Genomic DNA, 18,333 nt, shown 5'->3' on the forward strand with positions numbered 1-18,333 from the left:
GACTGTGTCAGACAATATATAAGTAGAAATGCTGGGCCAAGTAGATAAAGCATCTGTAAGAAGAGCTTTATAGCATAAAACTGAAGATAATTCACTTGTAATACATGGTTTTCACTCCATAACAAAATCTCTGTTGGAAACATAACCTGATGATAAATACAAGAAAAGGTCATTTATAGATTGAAGAAAATGTTCTGATTATGGAAGTTATTTGATACAACCAACAAACAAGTTTTCCCGATACCCTGGAGATATTTCAAATCAATACTATGAATACTATACTATATGGAGTGCCTGTTATGTAGTGGGAACTACAAGGAACCCTACAAGTGTTGAATTGTAATCCCCATTACTGGGATGAAGAGATCTGAGTGTGCTTCTAAAATGTAAGTATTTAAAGCTACCACTTCTTGTTGCCACCATTTTATAAATACAAGTGACTAACACAGCACATGCCAGGTCATGGCTTGGAAAAAATGCCAATACTTTTAAATGTGCCATCATTGTGGTCCAGTTCATGGGAACACACTGATGTGAGCCTAGGGCTCACGTGCTACCACCTCCTTCATTGAAGGAAATGGTAAGCTTCCACTTTCTTGTTGTCTCTTCATGAAATCAGGAGCAGGTGTCAAGGTCACAAGGTATTAGTTCGGAGTGAGAAGAATCAAGTAGTTGGAGATGAATGAAAACTATACTGCTCTGGTCTGTACAGCAAGCCAAATAAGAGGAATGGCCAACAACCTGGCCATTAAGTTTCCAGCTTTTACTGAGGAGGTAGTACAGGGTGGATGTTGGACTTTAAAATTTCAGCAGCACCCTGTGTGACACTAAAATTTGGTGTCCTTCTCCTTTCTTGCTCCATTCGACATCATTGTTGCAGTGCCTCCTGTAGTGCTGGCACCTAGTGAGGCTGAACAGGTTGTGCAATCCTAAAACTGCATCTGGGTAATAGCAGTGAAAGGTTGCAAAGAGAAGGCTCAGCAGAGAGAATCAGCAGGAGCAGTGGATTTAGCAGCAACAAAATGTTGGGCATCTGTAACAGTTTTAGACATATTGTAACTTCAAAGTGTGCTTATTTTTTGTATTGTGTTGAAATATTATTTTATGAAGAGATTATTTCTTGCCTTGATTTTTTAATTAAAATATTTATATCACACCTTTAAATAAAACAAATACATAAAAAAGAGAGATGATGACATACCTGCTTTGCTCTAGCTAGGGGGTTGATCAGAGAACCAGTACCCATCTCAAGCACTCTAGACCCAGGTCCTTCAGGTGCAGCCACTATTTTACAATTGTACAGAGTGATACAATTCTTGTACGCTTCTAGACAAAACTCTCAAAGAGAAAGACTGCTGTTCCACATAAAGTCAAGGATAAGGGGACAGCAGTGTCCTATAAATCCAATGAGTGCAAGGAGAACAACCTTGTCCTAACAAAAATCCACAATGCACTATATCACAAGCCGTCCCTGCCAAACTATACAGATGCTTGTGCATTTGCAATAAAGGCCTTTGTTCATTTCGCATTTGGGTGCAGCTCTCTTTGCTCCCCCTTCATTCACAATCAACTAGTTAATCTTGCTCATTGAAAAGCTTGTTGTCATAATAACCTCTGCAGCTGAACAAAATGCCACAGACACTTTTGTGCCTTTTGGCACAGCTTTTTAGCCATATACATAGCTACAAAATCCAGAGCACACATTAGTACACAGAAGCAAATTTGCAAAACATTTGCGGCAATGAAATTGGAAGTTGTTATAAATACAATTCTAATGACAGGCATCAAAGTTGCCTAAAAGAGCCAAATAATGCAATAATGTTATTGTATGCCACTTTCACCTGTATATACACATAAGTTATCTGATAGCAAAGTGCATTACTCTATTGTTTTATGCCACAGGGCACATCTGATGCATCCTTATTGGGAGAGTATAACAAAACTTCCATGAAAATGGAAAAATTTCAGAGAGACTGTCCTTTGCTCATCTTTGAGGAAGAATTCTAACCACAATAGACATTTATCTGTACCTTAAAGGAAAGGAAAGTTTGAAAGTAAAGCAATCAATTGCATTGAGATCAGCAGTAGCAACTTACTGTATATTGCTTAGTAAGCATTTCCACAGGTGACTTTTGGAATTACAGAAGATCAGCTTGTTTCAGTAATATAATATCTCATTTTACTTTAAACTTAGTGTCTGTCTTGTGCTGTATTGCTATATTTATCTAATCAGTGATTTGGAAAATAAGATAAAAGGTAGTTGTTATTAAACCATGCTGGAAATGGGTGGCTATTATTATTTTTTTCAATTCAGTGACCACTGGAGAATATGAAGATATATAACAAGAGAAACAGAGTAACATTTTGAAGACAGCTTCTAATTTATCATACTCAAAATAAAATAGTAGAACAGTAAGTGTTTTCCCAATGGAAAGAATTACCCTGGAAAATGTCATCCACACAGAAGAGGTTAGCTAGTGTAATTATCATCAGGAGAGAAATTCAACCCATTAGGGGTCATTCAATGGAGTTCAAGTCTATTCACCTCAGACACTTTAGAGCTGACTTGCTCCCAAAGATTTCAATTGCTGAACAAATTCTCACAGCTCTAACATCATAAGGCAGATTCAATACAGTAGAGTTTGAACGTTATAATCAGCTATTTTAATGTTTCTGTGCTGAATGGTTTTTAGTTGGCCTTATCTATTTTAGGCACTTGGTTTTTATTTCTATGCTACATCTCAATACTGTGAGTAAATGTAACAGAAATATATGGAAACCAGCAGAAAAAATGGATGAAGGGAAAAAGAAGATTAGAAGCAAGAGAAATATATGGTGCTGGTATGGATAAAGGCATGGGACCTTGATCTAGGGTCCAGTTCTAAACTGTGCCAATAATGTCTCTCATAAAAACACCTGCAAAATTCCCTTCATTATGATGCATGGTACATGTTTGATGGAAGGGCATCTATATAAATTTAATATAAATCAATCAATCAATCAATCAATCAATCAATCCTGTAAGAAATATTGGGAGGCCTACAGGATCCCTACCAGTGACCATCAGTGTCATTGGTGGAGGGCAAGTTTTGTCCTCATTTAAAGTTTTCCCTCCTAATGCACTTTACCCCATAGGATTGAATAGCTCTATGGAACAAAACAATATATGAAATAAAACAAAGAGCGGTTGTTGTTTTTGACAGCACAGTTGGTGTTGGAGTTAAGTCTGCTTCCTCACCTTGCCGGGTTGAGCCATTGAACATAAAGCTGACCCAGTGCATTTTCACATTTAGTCACACTGGCGGTTAAGGAAAATGGAATGAGATATTGGCTAATGTTTTGTATACAGATCAGCCAACCCTGTGCCCGACAGATTTTGCTGACCTACAATGCTCTTCATCCCTGACCATGTGCCATGCTGGCTGGGGCTGAAATGGAGTTGTAGTCCAACAACATCAGGAGATTGTTGGCTATTCCTGATATAGATAAGACTGAGAAATACACCTATAGCTAATCTTCGGAGATGGTGATTTTAATGAACCTTAACTGCACTCACTCTGGTAATATTTCCCTGGCATAATTCCTTCATCTCTCTCCCATGGTAATAATGCATAGTAGATATTTTGCTTTATATTTTCATTATATATGTGCCTTTTGAATGCCTTTGTTTTCTTCATGTCTAAATCTAGTGAAACAAATTAAACTTATTGCCAACATAATATTTCTATGTGATAAAGCTGTTGGAGTATAAACTAGAAATTTCCTCTGTGAAACTAGCCATTAGGTAGCAGTGATAGGTGGCTTGATGGCTACTCACAAACACACACACGAAAACTGGGAGAAACAGATTTTTAAAGTCCCCCCCCCTCCAAACTATCTTGGGAGGTTTTTCAGCAAAACTATTTTTTACAACAGTTCTCCAAGAAACCTAAGAATCATAGGGTAGGGGAAGGAGAGTACATCCATGGGAACTCTTCATCATCCCCATTTCCAAAAAAGACTTAATACTTTTTAGAAGCAAGAGTTGTTGGCTCCTATCCCTTGGAAGGGTTTGATATGGGAAAGTAGTTGGGGGAAGTTAGTGATGATAAATAACTGGCAGAAAGCCTTTGGAACTGGGACTGGATTCTGGTAAATTTGTGACCTTGGCACTGTGTGTGTGTGTTTGTAGGGTGAACCCTTCATTTTGCCATTGCAAATCCCCGCATTCCAAACTCCAGTAGTGGCAGTATGTATTACCCTTGTATTTATCTCAAGGCTTGCCACCTGGCTACCATTAACTGCTGATATATTTTGAACACAATATATATTTCAGGAACACAGAGTTTGAAAGAAAGGATACTATGGGACACAAGCAATCTGCATTTCTTTGAACTGGAAATGTACACCCACGATGTTAGTTGGGGTAATTCTGCACTCTTTGGAAGCTGTGCAAGTCTCATGATAGGAGGGCTGAAGCATCTCATGGTAGTTTTAAGATTCTAGTATTTATTTATTATTGAAAGTTATTATTGAAATAGTACCAGATTACATATTTCCATTACCAGCAGTCCAGTAACTGAACTAACAGCAATTTTTGAACCAGTTCCAAATAAACAGGAGTAGATTCCAAATAAGCAACCATTGCGAATGGAAATCTAATTTATGGAGCACCTGGAACCATGTTTTTAATATTTTCTCAGCATGAATAAAATTTAAAATAATATTCAATTACTCTCAAAAATATTGTTTACAGTTTCTTTCCCCCATTTTTTAAAATTAAAGCTTGAAAAAACAAAGACAGTATACATAAATAATGATCAAGCATTTTTAACATAAAAAGAAAAGAAAGGAAAGGAAATAACTTGCAATTTTCTATCAGCTTTACAAACTTATGTAAAATTCTGACTTCATAATAAAACCAACTCTTCTACTTTCCATAAACCAACCGTTTTTATCAGTCTTTGAACCCTGATATCACAAGTTCATTTTCCTTGTTGTGCAGAAAGTTCATAAGGGGTTTCCAATAATTAATAAATGTCAACAGTGATTTTTCTCTAATTAAGCACATCAACTTTGCCATCTCATCCAAATCCATGAAAATATTGTTTTCAGTTCTGATGCTCTTTCATTTTCAAAGAATGAGGCACATAATAGTTAAAATAATGACCTTTGCTAGTAAGTTTATGTCAATAAAGTCAGCCTGATAAAAGGATTCAGGTGGCAGGTTACCGTATATAAAATCCCCCAATACTTTTTCATTGTGAAAACAGCTATGAAGAATGACATGTTGTTAACATAAACCATGGTACCAGAAGCAATTCTGATTCCGTCTTCATGGAAAAGGTGATATACATCTCAACACAGGACACCTATCAGCAGCTGCTGAAAAAAAATCAATAATTCAACGCTCTATGCACACTTGTGGTAGTTCAGATTCTTTCAATTTTGCTGAAATGCTACATTTCACATTTTTCTGTAGACTGAATCTTCTTTCACTTTTTATCATCTTCCTTATATTTCTCTAATTTTGCTACCTCATACACTGTCTGGGAGCCTTTATTACTTTTGAAATAGTTGAAGCAATCACACCACAAAAATACTGCTCATGTTTTCTTCTGATGGCTACTACACATTTTAAAGCAGCTGCATTATTTTTCACAACATGAAAGCCCTTGGAAATCTTACATGCATAATGTTCCCCTGCATTTTCTATTTTAAGGCACCAAATGTTCCATTTAGTTATCATGGCTGACAGAAAGAGCTATCATAGGCAAAGCTGGCATGGCTCCATTTAATTGGGGCTGGGGAAGAAGAGGAGAGGTGAGGGGGGTTTAGCAAAGTGGCTCAGAAGTGTGGCATCCCCAGACTGGAAGTCACCAGATATCATGGCATGGATTTTTCTCACATTTTAGAATGGTACATTTTCAGAGGAATCCTAAACCCTTGCCAGGAACGATGGGATGGAACAGCAGATCCACCACTGCTTCTGAAGTCCTGCCACTTGTGCTAGCCAGGGTGGAAGACATGGGGAACAATTTTTGTTTTACTTTTTACTGTAGCTGTTCTAGACTGGTGCAGGTGAAAGAGCTGATATTTGGGCTGCCCCCTTATCCTATCACATCCCAGCAGCACAAATCACAAGGCTATGTGTAGGTTTTCTCTCTAATTAGCTGGATCCTTCTGTTGGTCCACAGTCTCGAATTTGCCCCCCTCCCCTTTCTTTGTATCTATTGCAATCCTGCTTATTCTTTAAGTTTCCTCTTTCTTTCCTTCCATGACATTCTATTTCAGTATTCATGTATGTTAATCATATTGACCTGGTGAACAAGGCACACTAAATGGATCTCAGAATGTGTATCAGCTGGCTGAAAACATTCAAACCAATAATTTTCCTAATTACATTAAGTGTTGCTAGACCTTTTCTACCCTCTGTTTTTTTGCAACAGATGAGAAAAGCAGGGCACGTATTATTTTCCTTAGCTGTTTTGTTACTCTCCACCCCTTCATACACACTTTTCATTCTTAGAACCATTCTTCCCGTCTCTCAGTCCTGAGGGTCTCAACTCTATATTTAGCTCTTCTGAATTTCCAGTCTAATGCATTTAAAGAGTCCACAGCAGATGTCCAGAACCTTGAAGGTAATTAATTAAGTCCCACTGTTTCCACACTACACAAAAACAATTTGTCATTGCATGTAAAATTGTATAATTGAGTATTATAAATGTTTTCAGGCCAAGTCGTGCTATGAATTATTTAGTTCATCTGTACTAATTAAAAACCTATTGGAGGATTAATGTTTCGTAACCTGACAAACTACTTTACTAAGGAACAAATTATCCATATAATGACATCAGACAAAATTTACAGGAACCAAAAAGTAATTTATAGGAGTATACAAAACTGCTTTCATTGGAATATTGTTCACTAAATATTCATACCAGTGTAAAATTTAAGTAAGCATATATTAGAGGCAAATATAAATTACCCATCAACATACATTTATCAGCACTTTACACAAAGGTTAAATTGTACAGTTTATTATTATTATGACTATCTAGCTCCTTAATCAAGGAAAGATTCAGCAAACACATCTCCTATTAGTTATGTTATATGTGTTTTAACCACTTTTATTCCAAGGACTAATTTCAAACTTGAAATTTCCCAAACAATGCCAATGGCTTCAGAAAGATGTAGGTATGTAATTTGTATGTTTCCACGCCATTTTAACATAAATTGTACCAGGACTAGTGAAGAGAGATGCCACTGTACAGATGGTCTCCTGGCAGTGGAATCACACCAGCTTTTTTGGGGAGGGAAAGGCAAGGTAGTGGTAGGGGTTGATGCTGCATGGGCACTTCAGCAGATCCAAACCAGTGCTCCCACTGATGTGCCAAATAGTGCCTACCTCACTGTCATGTTGCCCGTTCCCCTCTCCCTCCTGATGAGCAGCAGCAACTGCACTGCTGGGAAACCAGGTGTGTGGTGGATCCCCTTCCCACTAATCACTCCACAATTGTATACTGCTTAACTCAAGGGTGAAGAACCTATGGCTGTCCGGATGTTGTTGGACCACAACCTGGTTCATTCAACCTGGTTATTAGCCAAGCTGGCAGGGGCTGCAAAGATTTGGAGTCTATAAACACCTGGAAGCCCTGACCTTATGGGTCACCTCTATGTTAGAGCTGTGGCTACAGTATGTCAAACTAGGAGCAAATATTGTAAAAATAACATATGTTGGGACTCAAACAGGGCACAGCAGATAGATAAAAGTCACAGTGTCCAGACCATCAGCTGGGAAATTAGCTCACTTTTTAAAAATTAGGATTAAGAACAACTGATACAAGCAAGTACTTTGTGTAAAATATTTGACAAACTTACAGCAACAAATCAGAGCAGCAGTTCAGGGTGGAATTGCTTACTCTTCTTGATTTTTCAGCATGCCAGCTACAAATTAGTGCCACTGAAGAGTCAGGACTGAGTCAAGACTGGGCTTCTTCAGTCTACACCTGTTTTAGGTGCAGTTTTAGGTGTAGGTTTCCACCAACTACTGCAAAGCTGGGGCCACTCGGCACAACTAGGAAAAGCTAGAGCCTCCCCAAGTGGCAGCCTGCCTCTCCACTCACAGAAGGGGTATTGTGCAACATCCACAAACATCTGGGTGGATTTGAATTGACTCAAAAATAGGATACTAGTAGATATTGCTAGTATTATAGATATTGCTACAAGTCACACTCTTCAATCTGAGGCTAGTTTGGGCATATGATGGGAGAACCCTGTCCTGCCTTCTGTCCATGTACTGTTTATCTTTCTCTGTGCTGTGCTAGCTGATGTTACGAGAGATACTTAGGGTCTTGAATTTCAGTTGTTATGATATTTTAAAAATCCCATTTTCAGAAATAGTTGAGCCAAACCATCCATGTACATATGAAAATTGTGCATTTGAAAGCTAACTTTCATTGTCAATATCATATCAGAAATATTTTCAAGGAGTGGGCGGAACCAATTCTAATGTTCAGCTCTTAAAAGAGTGCTCTGGATACTCAGATACTGTTCCCCCTTTAGTCCCAATAGTGGGGAGATTTTTAAAATGAAAACTCAGTTCAAGTAAACCATCAGTGTGTCCAGAAAAAAACAAACTTAAAAGTATAATATAGTTGGTTTTGGAACATCAAGGTCAAGTCCTTCAAGCAAAGTTTATCCAAACTTTTATTCTTTCAATAATGTTCATTCTCATGGAAATGTAACGTTGATCAATATGACAGCTACATGCTCTGATCAGAAGCAGAAGGAAGTCCTAAAGGACTCTTCTAACAAAATGTTCCCATAATCTTAAAGAAATCTTTGATACTTCTGGAGGGATTAATATTCTGACTTAGAAAATGCAGATAACGTTGCTTGCCTATTGCTTTTAACATCTGTTAATATCAGGCAGTGACTTTTTGTTGTTCAATTCTAAAGCTGCTTCTCGTCCACAGCACAATTAGTTTTGACATTCTACAGAATCTGCTCACTAAACAGACATAAATCATGGGCTATAGCAACCAAAAAGAGATCAACAAATACAGAATAGAAATTCTGAGAAGCAAACCCCAAGGATACATACTCCAAAGATGCAAGATAATACTAAAGTAATTAACTAAGTGGTTTACTGATAAAGAGTTAGGGAGATTCTGTGATTACTGTTGAAAAACGTAACCAGTAGTAGATTCAGAAAACTATTTTCCACACTGCAGTTAGCTTTTCCAATCCCTCTACAGTGGCATTTAAACAGAAAAAAGTTATTTAATAACATCCAGTTTGGGAATCAACGTATATGATCACATGTTGAGCAGCATAACTAGAAGAGCTAGCAACATTGTTATACATTAGGTGCATGAAATTTTACTTTAGGAGAAAACTATTGTATTTCACCTAAGAAGAAGAAGAACAAGAAATTCATTGCAGGGGAGCTTCATTGGAGCCACGGCTTACCACCACCCCTGAAGTGCTAAATTTGTTCTGTATATGTGTAAAAGAGCACATATACCTTCCTGCAGATTGTCAGTTTAAAACTAAACTTGGGCATCTGATAGGATTCTCTCCCACAGCTAGCCAGGGGAAACCTATACACATCTGAGGCTTTGGATCAAGGAAGCCGCCACCTTCCAATGTTAATTGTGTTTTATTAGTTATTTAGAAACTTCCCTGGGATGCTTTTCATTGAGAAAACCCATAAATAAATGTAAAATAAATTATTTAAGATTGCTCTGTCAGTATTGTTGACCTCATAGGAAGTAAACATTAAACTACTCAGTTCTGACAAGTCCCATTAGTATACCTCGAAGTAGGACTCTGCTCCCATCTATAATGAAATTGCATTAAAGCTTAGAGAGCAGCGATGCATTCAGAGAAACAGAACTAGATACACACAACTTCACAGACCATGTCCTTGCCTTTAAACCGTCTAATTGAACCTTACCTTTCCCTTAAATAATGCTAAGTCATGTAGGCTATCATGGAAATGTCAGCTGATAATCAAATCAAATCGCTGCAGGAGTTTAAATGGCAAGTGCCTTTGGCAGCAGCCGACAATAGGCTTCTCCCAAAGAAGCAACTCATCTGGACACAGGAGTCAGGATTATTGGAGCTAGCTGTCATGCTACTCTCTAGACTTGCTATATTTCTGTTAGCTGAGGGTATTGGCCCAAGCTGACCTTCTGTGCTCTGCTGGAGGCAATCACATCAAACTCCTTTTCTGATGATTGAAAGTGATTGGCACACAGCTAATGAGACTCTGCACCATGCTTCAGGATTCATCACAGCCTTGTCCAAAGAAACTACAGACACCCAAATCCTTTGTCCACACTTAATTAAATCTTTCCCATTCAAATTTACATCTTCAATCTTATTGCTGATTCCCAGGACATCAAAGCATCTGATGGTCCATTTTAAGAAATCTATTGGCTTTTAAATGCTTACTCTAAAATAAAATAAAAAATCTTACTGCTTTGGCAATATATCTTTAACAACAGCAACAAAACCCACAAATCAGTACAGAAATCATGTATCACTTGAAAAACCTGGCACATTTCATAAGCCAATTAGTTCACTCACACCACAACAAGACACTTTCTTATTATCCATTATTTTTGTAAAAGAAATATGAACAACAATTATCTTAGAGCTGGTGTATTTACTGAGAACATGGTCTGGGAAGTCTCCAGTTCATATCTCACCTTAACTATAACTTTACTGGCTTGAGCTAAATAAATATTTATCTGCAAAATGGAGGTAATAGTGTCTACCTCAAAATGATTGCTTTAAGAACCAAGGGAAGGTGGTGGCCCAAGCAAGATAGAGATCAGAGCCCAGGATGCTGGAACAGGCTGGGAACATTAAATAAGGGAAGCTCAGGACCTTGGACAAGGCCCAAGGTGCTGGTTCAAAACCACAGTTAGCATTCCTACTCTAAATGAGCAAGTTGTTTCAACAGTGTCATGGAGCTTTAGAGTCTGGGCAAGGTAGTCAGGATTAAAATCCCATCCATGAGTAATGCACATGGCTAGTTAAATGGTCAGTGCCTTTTCCTTCAGCTATCACCCTTTTCTAGGCAGTGGTGTTTCAAGCAAGAAGAACGTCCTTTTTAATCTTTAATTTAAGCTTTTCAGGTCTTGCCTAATCCTCCAGGGAGTCTGTGGCTCAGATTTCAGAGTCCAGTAGTGGGGGTGTCAGCTAAGAGTTTAAGGACAAAATGTGGGATAAAATGCAGTAGTTCCAGATGGGAAAGAAGAGGAAGTGGATCCAGTGGTGTAGTGTGGGTTGCCAATACCTGGGGCAAGGTGCAAAAGGGATTTACATCACTATGGGGAAGGGGGCTAGCATGCTGCCATGGGTCCTCCTCCCTCATTTTTAGCACAACCTCTGAGATGCTGGCTGGGAGGTGTTGGACGTGGACTCCAACCACCCAACTGGAGCCCCTCCAGCTGTTTCAGCTCTCCATAGTGCACCCACAGGAAGCTCTACCAGTCCAACCCAGGAACCAGTATGCTGCCAGTCATGGCTCGTGTACCCACTTCTTCACCCCTGCTAAGCACTCTGGTGGTGCCCCACTGTGCCTGGGATTGCTTGCTACCATACAGGAGCCTGGGCTGTGGGCTCTGCAGTGCTACAGGGCCCCCGACCACTTCTGTCCCAAAGTGGGGGCAGGAGAGAGCCAAGAGGGCCACCCAGCACAGCAGTGACCTGGAACGCCTGGTGCCAGCACCAGTCATGGCACAAGAAGCATGTGGCATGCAGTGCCTGTGAGCAAAGGACGCAGAGCTGAGGTACTGAAGGGTGAAGGGGACAGGCAGTCAGAGGGTGCTCCATTCTGACAAGGGTGGGGCTGGCCAGCTTTCCCCTTCCTGCTTGGAGCCCACCTGGATGCCTGAGAGATGCTTGTGTTGCATGCTCCATGTGTTGCCGGTCCAGGCAAAGGAGTCACTTCCCTCCTAGTCTCGCAGTACCTTCAGGACTGCTGCGGCTCAGTGTCATAGTGTGGGTAACACTCCCTCTGTGCTCCCCCCAATGCTACACCACTGTCTGTTTCTCCCTAGAGCAACCACAGTACAAGTTCTCTGCATTTGAGGGTTCCTGCTCTGGGACCATGATATCAACACAGAATTTCCTGCTCAGAAAACTTGCAGTATAAAATTACCCAAATAGTATACCCATCATTATTTCTGAAATTCTAAACTAATTAACATGGAACACCCAGCAGTCCAACATGGGATGGAACTTTTAATGAATGACTAATGTGCAAAATGCACAAAAATACAGGTTTTAGTATTTCTTATTAAGAACTAACCTATTCTGGCTTAAGAGCAGTTAGTGAATATTAAAGATAATGAATATTTATAAAGCTCTTCCTAATAATGCACCCCAATCTTGTTATTTATCTTCCCATTGTTCCACATTTATTTATTGCAAGACCACACAGTCCTATAATTTACCTCTTCTTTGAGGGACACCTGTCTCTTTTGCTACTTAGGTGTGACAGTCAGACAAAGGGCAGAAGTTTTCTATAGTTATAATGGTATTTTCCAATTTCCTGGTGGGAGCATCACAAAAGACCAAGTTAAATCTCATACGTATGCATATTCCAATGCTAAGAATCATTTATATAAAAGTAGGTAGAAGTCAGCCCTCCAGCTATTTAACAGCTTTCACTCCGATGAACAACGACAGAAATTCCAGCAACTCCCACAAAGAGCTGCATCACGGTAGAATGTTCAAAACATTTCATTCTCAGTGCCCATGAGATCTGTCTTTTGGCTTGTGTATTACTTATTGATCTGATCACTTAAGAAGTCATTTACTCAGACTTCTATGATGAGATATCTCTAAACCAATTAAATGTGGGTATACAGTAGTTTGCTGTCTCATAATGCTGAAGACAGAACTTACCTAGTTTTCTTCTTTTTGAAGATACTGGATAACCAGGTTATTTTAATTTTATTTATAAAAGTATATCAAAGCTGTGCACAACAGTATATACAAATACAATAAAACATAAAGTACCATAAAACAACACAAAATAAGCTACTTGCCAATGGAACCAAACTATACATTCTGAGAAACAGAGGTGGTCAAACTTAAAATGAGATGAGGGAAACATTAATAGTTCCAACCAGATTGTTTTTCTTTATTAAACTGATATCTCATCCTTTCTTCTAAATACAGGCACAAGTCAGAAGAGTATTTCCTGTTTTGGGTGTGCTTAAAATAAGAAAAATGTTTCCTTTTGCAATGAAGTTTAGCCTGAGCTAATGGGAGACTAAAGTCCCTTAGATAGTTCTTTAACTCCAGCTACAGAATGAATAGTCAAGACAAAGGAATTTTATGACAGCTGCCTATAGTCACTGATCATGTTTCCCCCTCCCATTTTCTCAGATTTTATATGTATCGGTATTTTACTTTGGACATGCCAGATGGCAGATGAAACAAATATGATTTTTCTCTGAAAGAAACTGCTGCCTTAATGTTTCTCATGAGCAAATGGAGATTCACATATCTTGCTGGGAAATGGGAGCTTGAAATCTTATTAAGCTTTCCTTCAAAGGAGGGACTATCCTTCACAAAGCCGAATTGTATTCCGAGATAAGAAGAGGGACACTACTGATCAGTGAAACAACATTAATGCCCTTTCCTCTCATTATCATTTCACAAGAAATGTATTTGTCACTAACAGAATGGTGCATTGGTTAGGAAAAGAGGGAGATTACAGTAGCTTCCTTCGTTTATCTCTTAGAATTAGATTCATTCCAAGGAAGGGCAATCTATAAATATCCTAAATCAGACTTTGCCATTCTGACTCGGGCTGGTGCAAGTTGCAATCCAAAACCTCTGGAGGGCACTGGGATGATGAAGATCGTCTTAAATAAAAAAAAAACATTTTCTGTCAAAAGGCTTAGGTCAAGCTTAGGTACTACATAGGAACCACATAGTACCACAAAGGAAGCTGCCTTATACTATGCCAGACTATTGGTGTGTTGAGCCCAGTGTTATCTTCACTAAATGGCAGGAATCCTTCTATATGCAAAATCATAAGCTCTGGCATTTCTGGATCAATGCTATTGAATGAGCAACAGCTAGCATCAACAAATCTATTAGAGAATTACTCACGCACTCATCCCCAGAAAAGTAAAAATGTTTTATATGGCACTCTATAACAGAGTTTGGAGAAGGAGTGAAATCCTGCTACATCAGCATTTTATATGTCACATTATCCTTGTTTTCCATGTTTGTCTTATACATTGTTCTAGAAGGATGAGAAGTTTCAAAACCCCACATTTTTCACATCATGATATGAATCCCAGAAATTGCAGGCAAAGATGGTATCACAAAGCAAACCTAAAACAGCATAAATTTGACATTCAACAAAGGAATGACTAGAATATGCCTGAAAATATCCATACCCTCATCATGGTTGGAATCAGCCTGCCTTGAGAGACAATGTAGTGCAACTCCAGGGGTGAAGTCAAACCTCTGCATTAGCAGCACCAAAGTGACCTCTCTGGGGCACAAGCCTGGGCAGCCCTGTTTAGGGAAATTTTTAATGTTTGAAGTTTTATTCTGATTTTAGTGTTCTGTTGGAAGCTGCCCAGAGTGGCTGGGGGAACCCAGCCAGATGGGCGGGGTACAATTATTATTATTATTATTATTATTTGATGACCTGGGCTGCCCAGACAAAAAGACCTCCCTGTTGGCCTCACTGATATGGTCCAAAGGAAAGCAGAGCAATACGTCTGGCTTAGCTGCAGGAGTTGCTGGAAGGAGGCATTCTAGGTACCATCCAACCATCTTAGGAATTCCACTCCAGAATTGGGAATGACTCCTGCCTGAAACCCTAAGAGATTCACTGCCAGCAAGTGCAGACAGTGCTGAGCTAGACAGACGAATGGTTTGATTCTGTTTAGGCAAGCTTTTTATGGGTGGCATACAACTAAGGCTTACTCAGAGTAGAGCCGCTGAAATTAATGAATATGACTAAATTAAACCTGTTAATTTTAGTAAGTCTACTCTCAGTAAAACTTAGTTGAATATCCTGTGTATCTCACTTGCTAGCCTTTCTTGAAAACTGGACTTTGATCTCTCTTAGACTTTCTTGAAAACAAGAGGCATTAACCACAGTTTAATTCAGAAGTGTCACCTTGTTAACTCAACCCAAGTGTGTTCCTGTCTGTCTTGGAATTGCTTATTTCCTTTTCTAATTTACTTTTGGACATAGTAAATAAATTGATGCCTGCTATCTAGGGCGTCTAGCAATGTATACTCAGAGTTATTACTATCTCACTGAATTTCATTGAGGTAAATAAACCATATCCAGGTATGTTTAGCAGTTTATACATAAAGAGCTGCTTATTTTGACAGCCCCATGTAGGGGGACTCATGAGTATTTATTAAAATAAATCAATAAACGCTGAAAACATTGATTATCTCCCCACTGTTAATTTTATTGCAATATATCCCAAACTGTTCTGTCTCATTTTAATGCTATTTGTTGATAGCCTCATTTAAGTAGATCATCTCAATTAGTTCAACACATTAATACAGTCCAACACATTAATGCTAATAGAACCTCAAACAAAATGAGAAAAATGTTGTTATCCTCGCAATTAAGCACACCTTAATTAAAGGGCAAAACTGGGTGCCCAGATGTTATGCCTGTTTATGACATGGAAGACCAATCATCTTTGGAAAAATCTCAACTTCTTGATATATATTGAGGGATACAGGCAACTAAATTGCTGTCACTATATTTATACTGCATGTCAGATATTGCAGAACCCATTGCAGTTATGTTGCTGTCTAGTCTCTTGGTCTGAAATAGTGTTAAAGAGAAAAAATGTATATCTAAGTGCATACTATCTAATAGGGTTTCTGACTTGTGGCCCTCTAGATTTTCTGTCACCCCCGACCATTGGCCATGTTGACTGGGGCTCATGGAAGTTGCGGCACAACAATAATTGGGGGGCCACAGTTACCCCATACCTGCTTTGAGTAATAAGTTGTTCTTTACTAATTATGTGCTAGAATGTTTTGTGGTGCAAAATAATAACAATTAATGATAATAGTAATCATAGCAGTAGCAGTTAAATATAGTTCTATGCCACCAGTAGGTCAAAGCTGAGTAATGTAATCTGCTACACTCAGCACTTAAAATGCAAATAGATCAAATTTACTGCAGGTGATGCTTCATTCCCATTTCAGTTGCTAGAGTTTGAATTCCTGGCTGTGTGAAATGCCATCAGTCACAAATAATGGCATTAGCTATCCTTTTCAATTTGGTAAGAAGAGTGGGCAGTGATCTTCTAGTATGTAGGCCTAGTTGCTGAAGTATGCAATTTCCTCTAATGACTCAGAGTTAGGCTACAATCCTACAGAGCTATTGAGCAGGCAGAGAAGAAGCATGCATAAAGTGAGGGGTTTTCTTTTTTCTGCAGCCAATCACCTTTTCTATTTAAAACTGGCTGCAGTAAAAATATTCAAAATCTACGTTGGGTTGCATGTTTTCTCCCTGCTTGCACATATAAATGTCTAGGGTTATTTCTTCCTGCTTGATCCTCCTCTGGAGTGAGGTGATGGCACAGGGCACTGAAGTAATTGCTTCCAAATATTCTCACCCAAACCCATAGAGCCTTCTTACCTCCTTGGTATATTGAGCAAAGGAGGACAAGCAAACATTTGGGGAAACGAATATAGCAAAAACGGTGAAAGATTATTGGGCCCATCACTAAGTTTAGTCAAATTTGTGGGTAACAGGGACCTTTTCAGTGGTCGCTCCACACTTGTAGAATTTCCTCTCCCCGATGTCTGCATGGCTGCCTCTCTTGTATTCTTAAAGCAGACCCTAAGGCAGGGGCCAGCACACTTTTTCAGCAGGGGACCGGTCCACTGTCACTCTGACCTTGTGGGGGGCTGGACTATATTTTGAAAAAAAATAATGAACGGATTTCTATGCCCCACAAATAACCCAGAGATGCATTTTAAATAAAAGCACACAGTCTACTCATTTAAAAACACCAGGCAGGCACCACAAATAATCCAGAGATGCATTATAAATAAAAGGACACATTCTACTCATGTAAAAACACACTGATTCCTGGACTGTCCGCGGGCCGGATTTAGAAAGCGATTTGGCCGGATCCGGTCCCCGGGCCTTAGTTTGCCTACCCATTCCCTAAGGAGTGATGTTGATTATGAATATACAAAGGATTTTTTTTTTAAAAAAAATGGGGCTATCTGTATATTATTTTCTTTGGTACTGTTTTTATTATGTTTGCAGTTGTTTTGTTTTTTAACTGAGTGTTGTAATTTTTTATTGTGGGGGTTAGTACCTTGGGTTAAGAACTTAATTCATTCTGGAGGTCTGTTTTTAACCTGAAACTGTTCTTAACCTGAGGCACCACTTTAGCTAATGGGGCCTCCCGCTGCCGCTGCACCACCACTGTGTGATTTCTGTTCTCATCCTGAAGCAAAGTTCTTAACCCGAGGTACTATTTCTGTGTTAGTGGAGTCTGTAACCTGAAGCATCTGTAACCCGAGGTACCACTGTATAGCCTTGTGAGCTGGAGACCAGTCTCTATACTGAGTGAAGCCTTTAAGCAGGTCCCAGCAACAAGTGATACTCAGGGTCCCATGAGTTTGGCAGACAAGAGCCATTGGGAGGGTTACCTCTCTTTGCTTGGGCCCATGAGGTGTTTGAGAGAAATTGAGAGTAAGCAGAGAGGGGAATTCCTGGCCACCAATTTGGGTAGACTGGGCCAACTGATCCTGAAAAAGATACAATATCCCCAGATAAATACTTGTGGCAGGACTTTGATTTGCAGCCTGGGGCAGGGGATGAAGTGGACTAGTCCAGTCAACAATATTTTTTTTAAACTGCCTTGTGAAGGCTTGCCATAAAAGAAACATATCAACTAAAATTTAAAATCTCTTCTAAAATAGATTTTACAATTTCTTCCCTTTTTAATATTGATTTTTATATAAATTACAATTATTCATCATCATATGCAGCCATTGTGTTATACAAACTATATTGGGACCACCCAAGTGCAGCACATTACTATTACTGTCATTTCACAGACCAAAGTCTGTGACCCAGGCTACATGCATCCAGGGCAAGGGTCTCTTAGAGCTCCAGCTTGCTATGTAATGGATCACATTTACTTTTCCTAAAAGGCACATGTTACACAACTGCTACATCTTGCTTTTATTTTTTTGCTTCAGATTTTTATATTCACTAAGCAACAACATCAGTCAGACAATGATCAAACCTAATGTCCTGCATTCATTTCCACACTAAAAAAGCTTTAAAAAAAAGAATTAGCT

General features: G+C 39.0%; 1 protein-coding gene across 2 annotated transcripts in view; it reads right to left on the minus strand.

The window, feature by feature from the left end:
• Positions 1-18,333, minus strand: part of LOC309528039 (SAM and SH3 domain-containing protein 1-like) — a 540,262-nt gene that overhangs the window by 354,745 nt on the left and 167,184 nt on the right. The gene's annotated exons all lie outside the window — the stretch shown is intronic.

Source organism: Podarcis vaucheri, assembly GCF_965113315.1.
Source record: "Podarcis vaucheri genome assembly, chromosome: 3".
Taxonomy (NCBI): Eukaryota; Metazoa; Chordata; class Lepidosauria; order Squamata; family Lacertidae; genus Podarcis; species Podarcis vaucheri.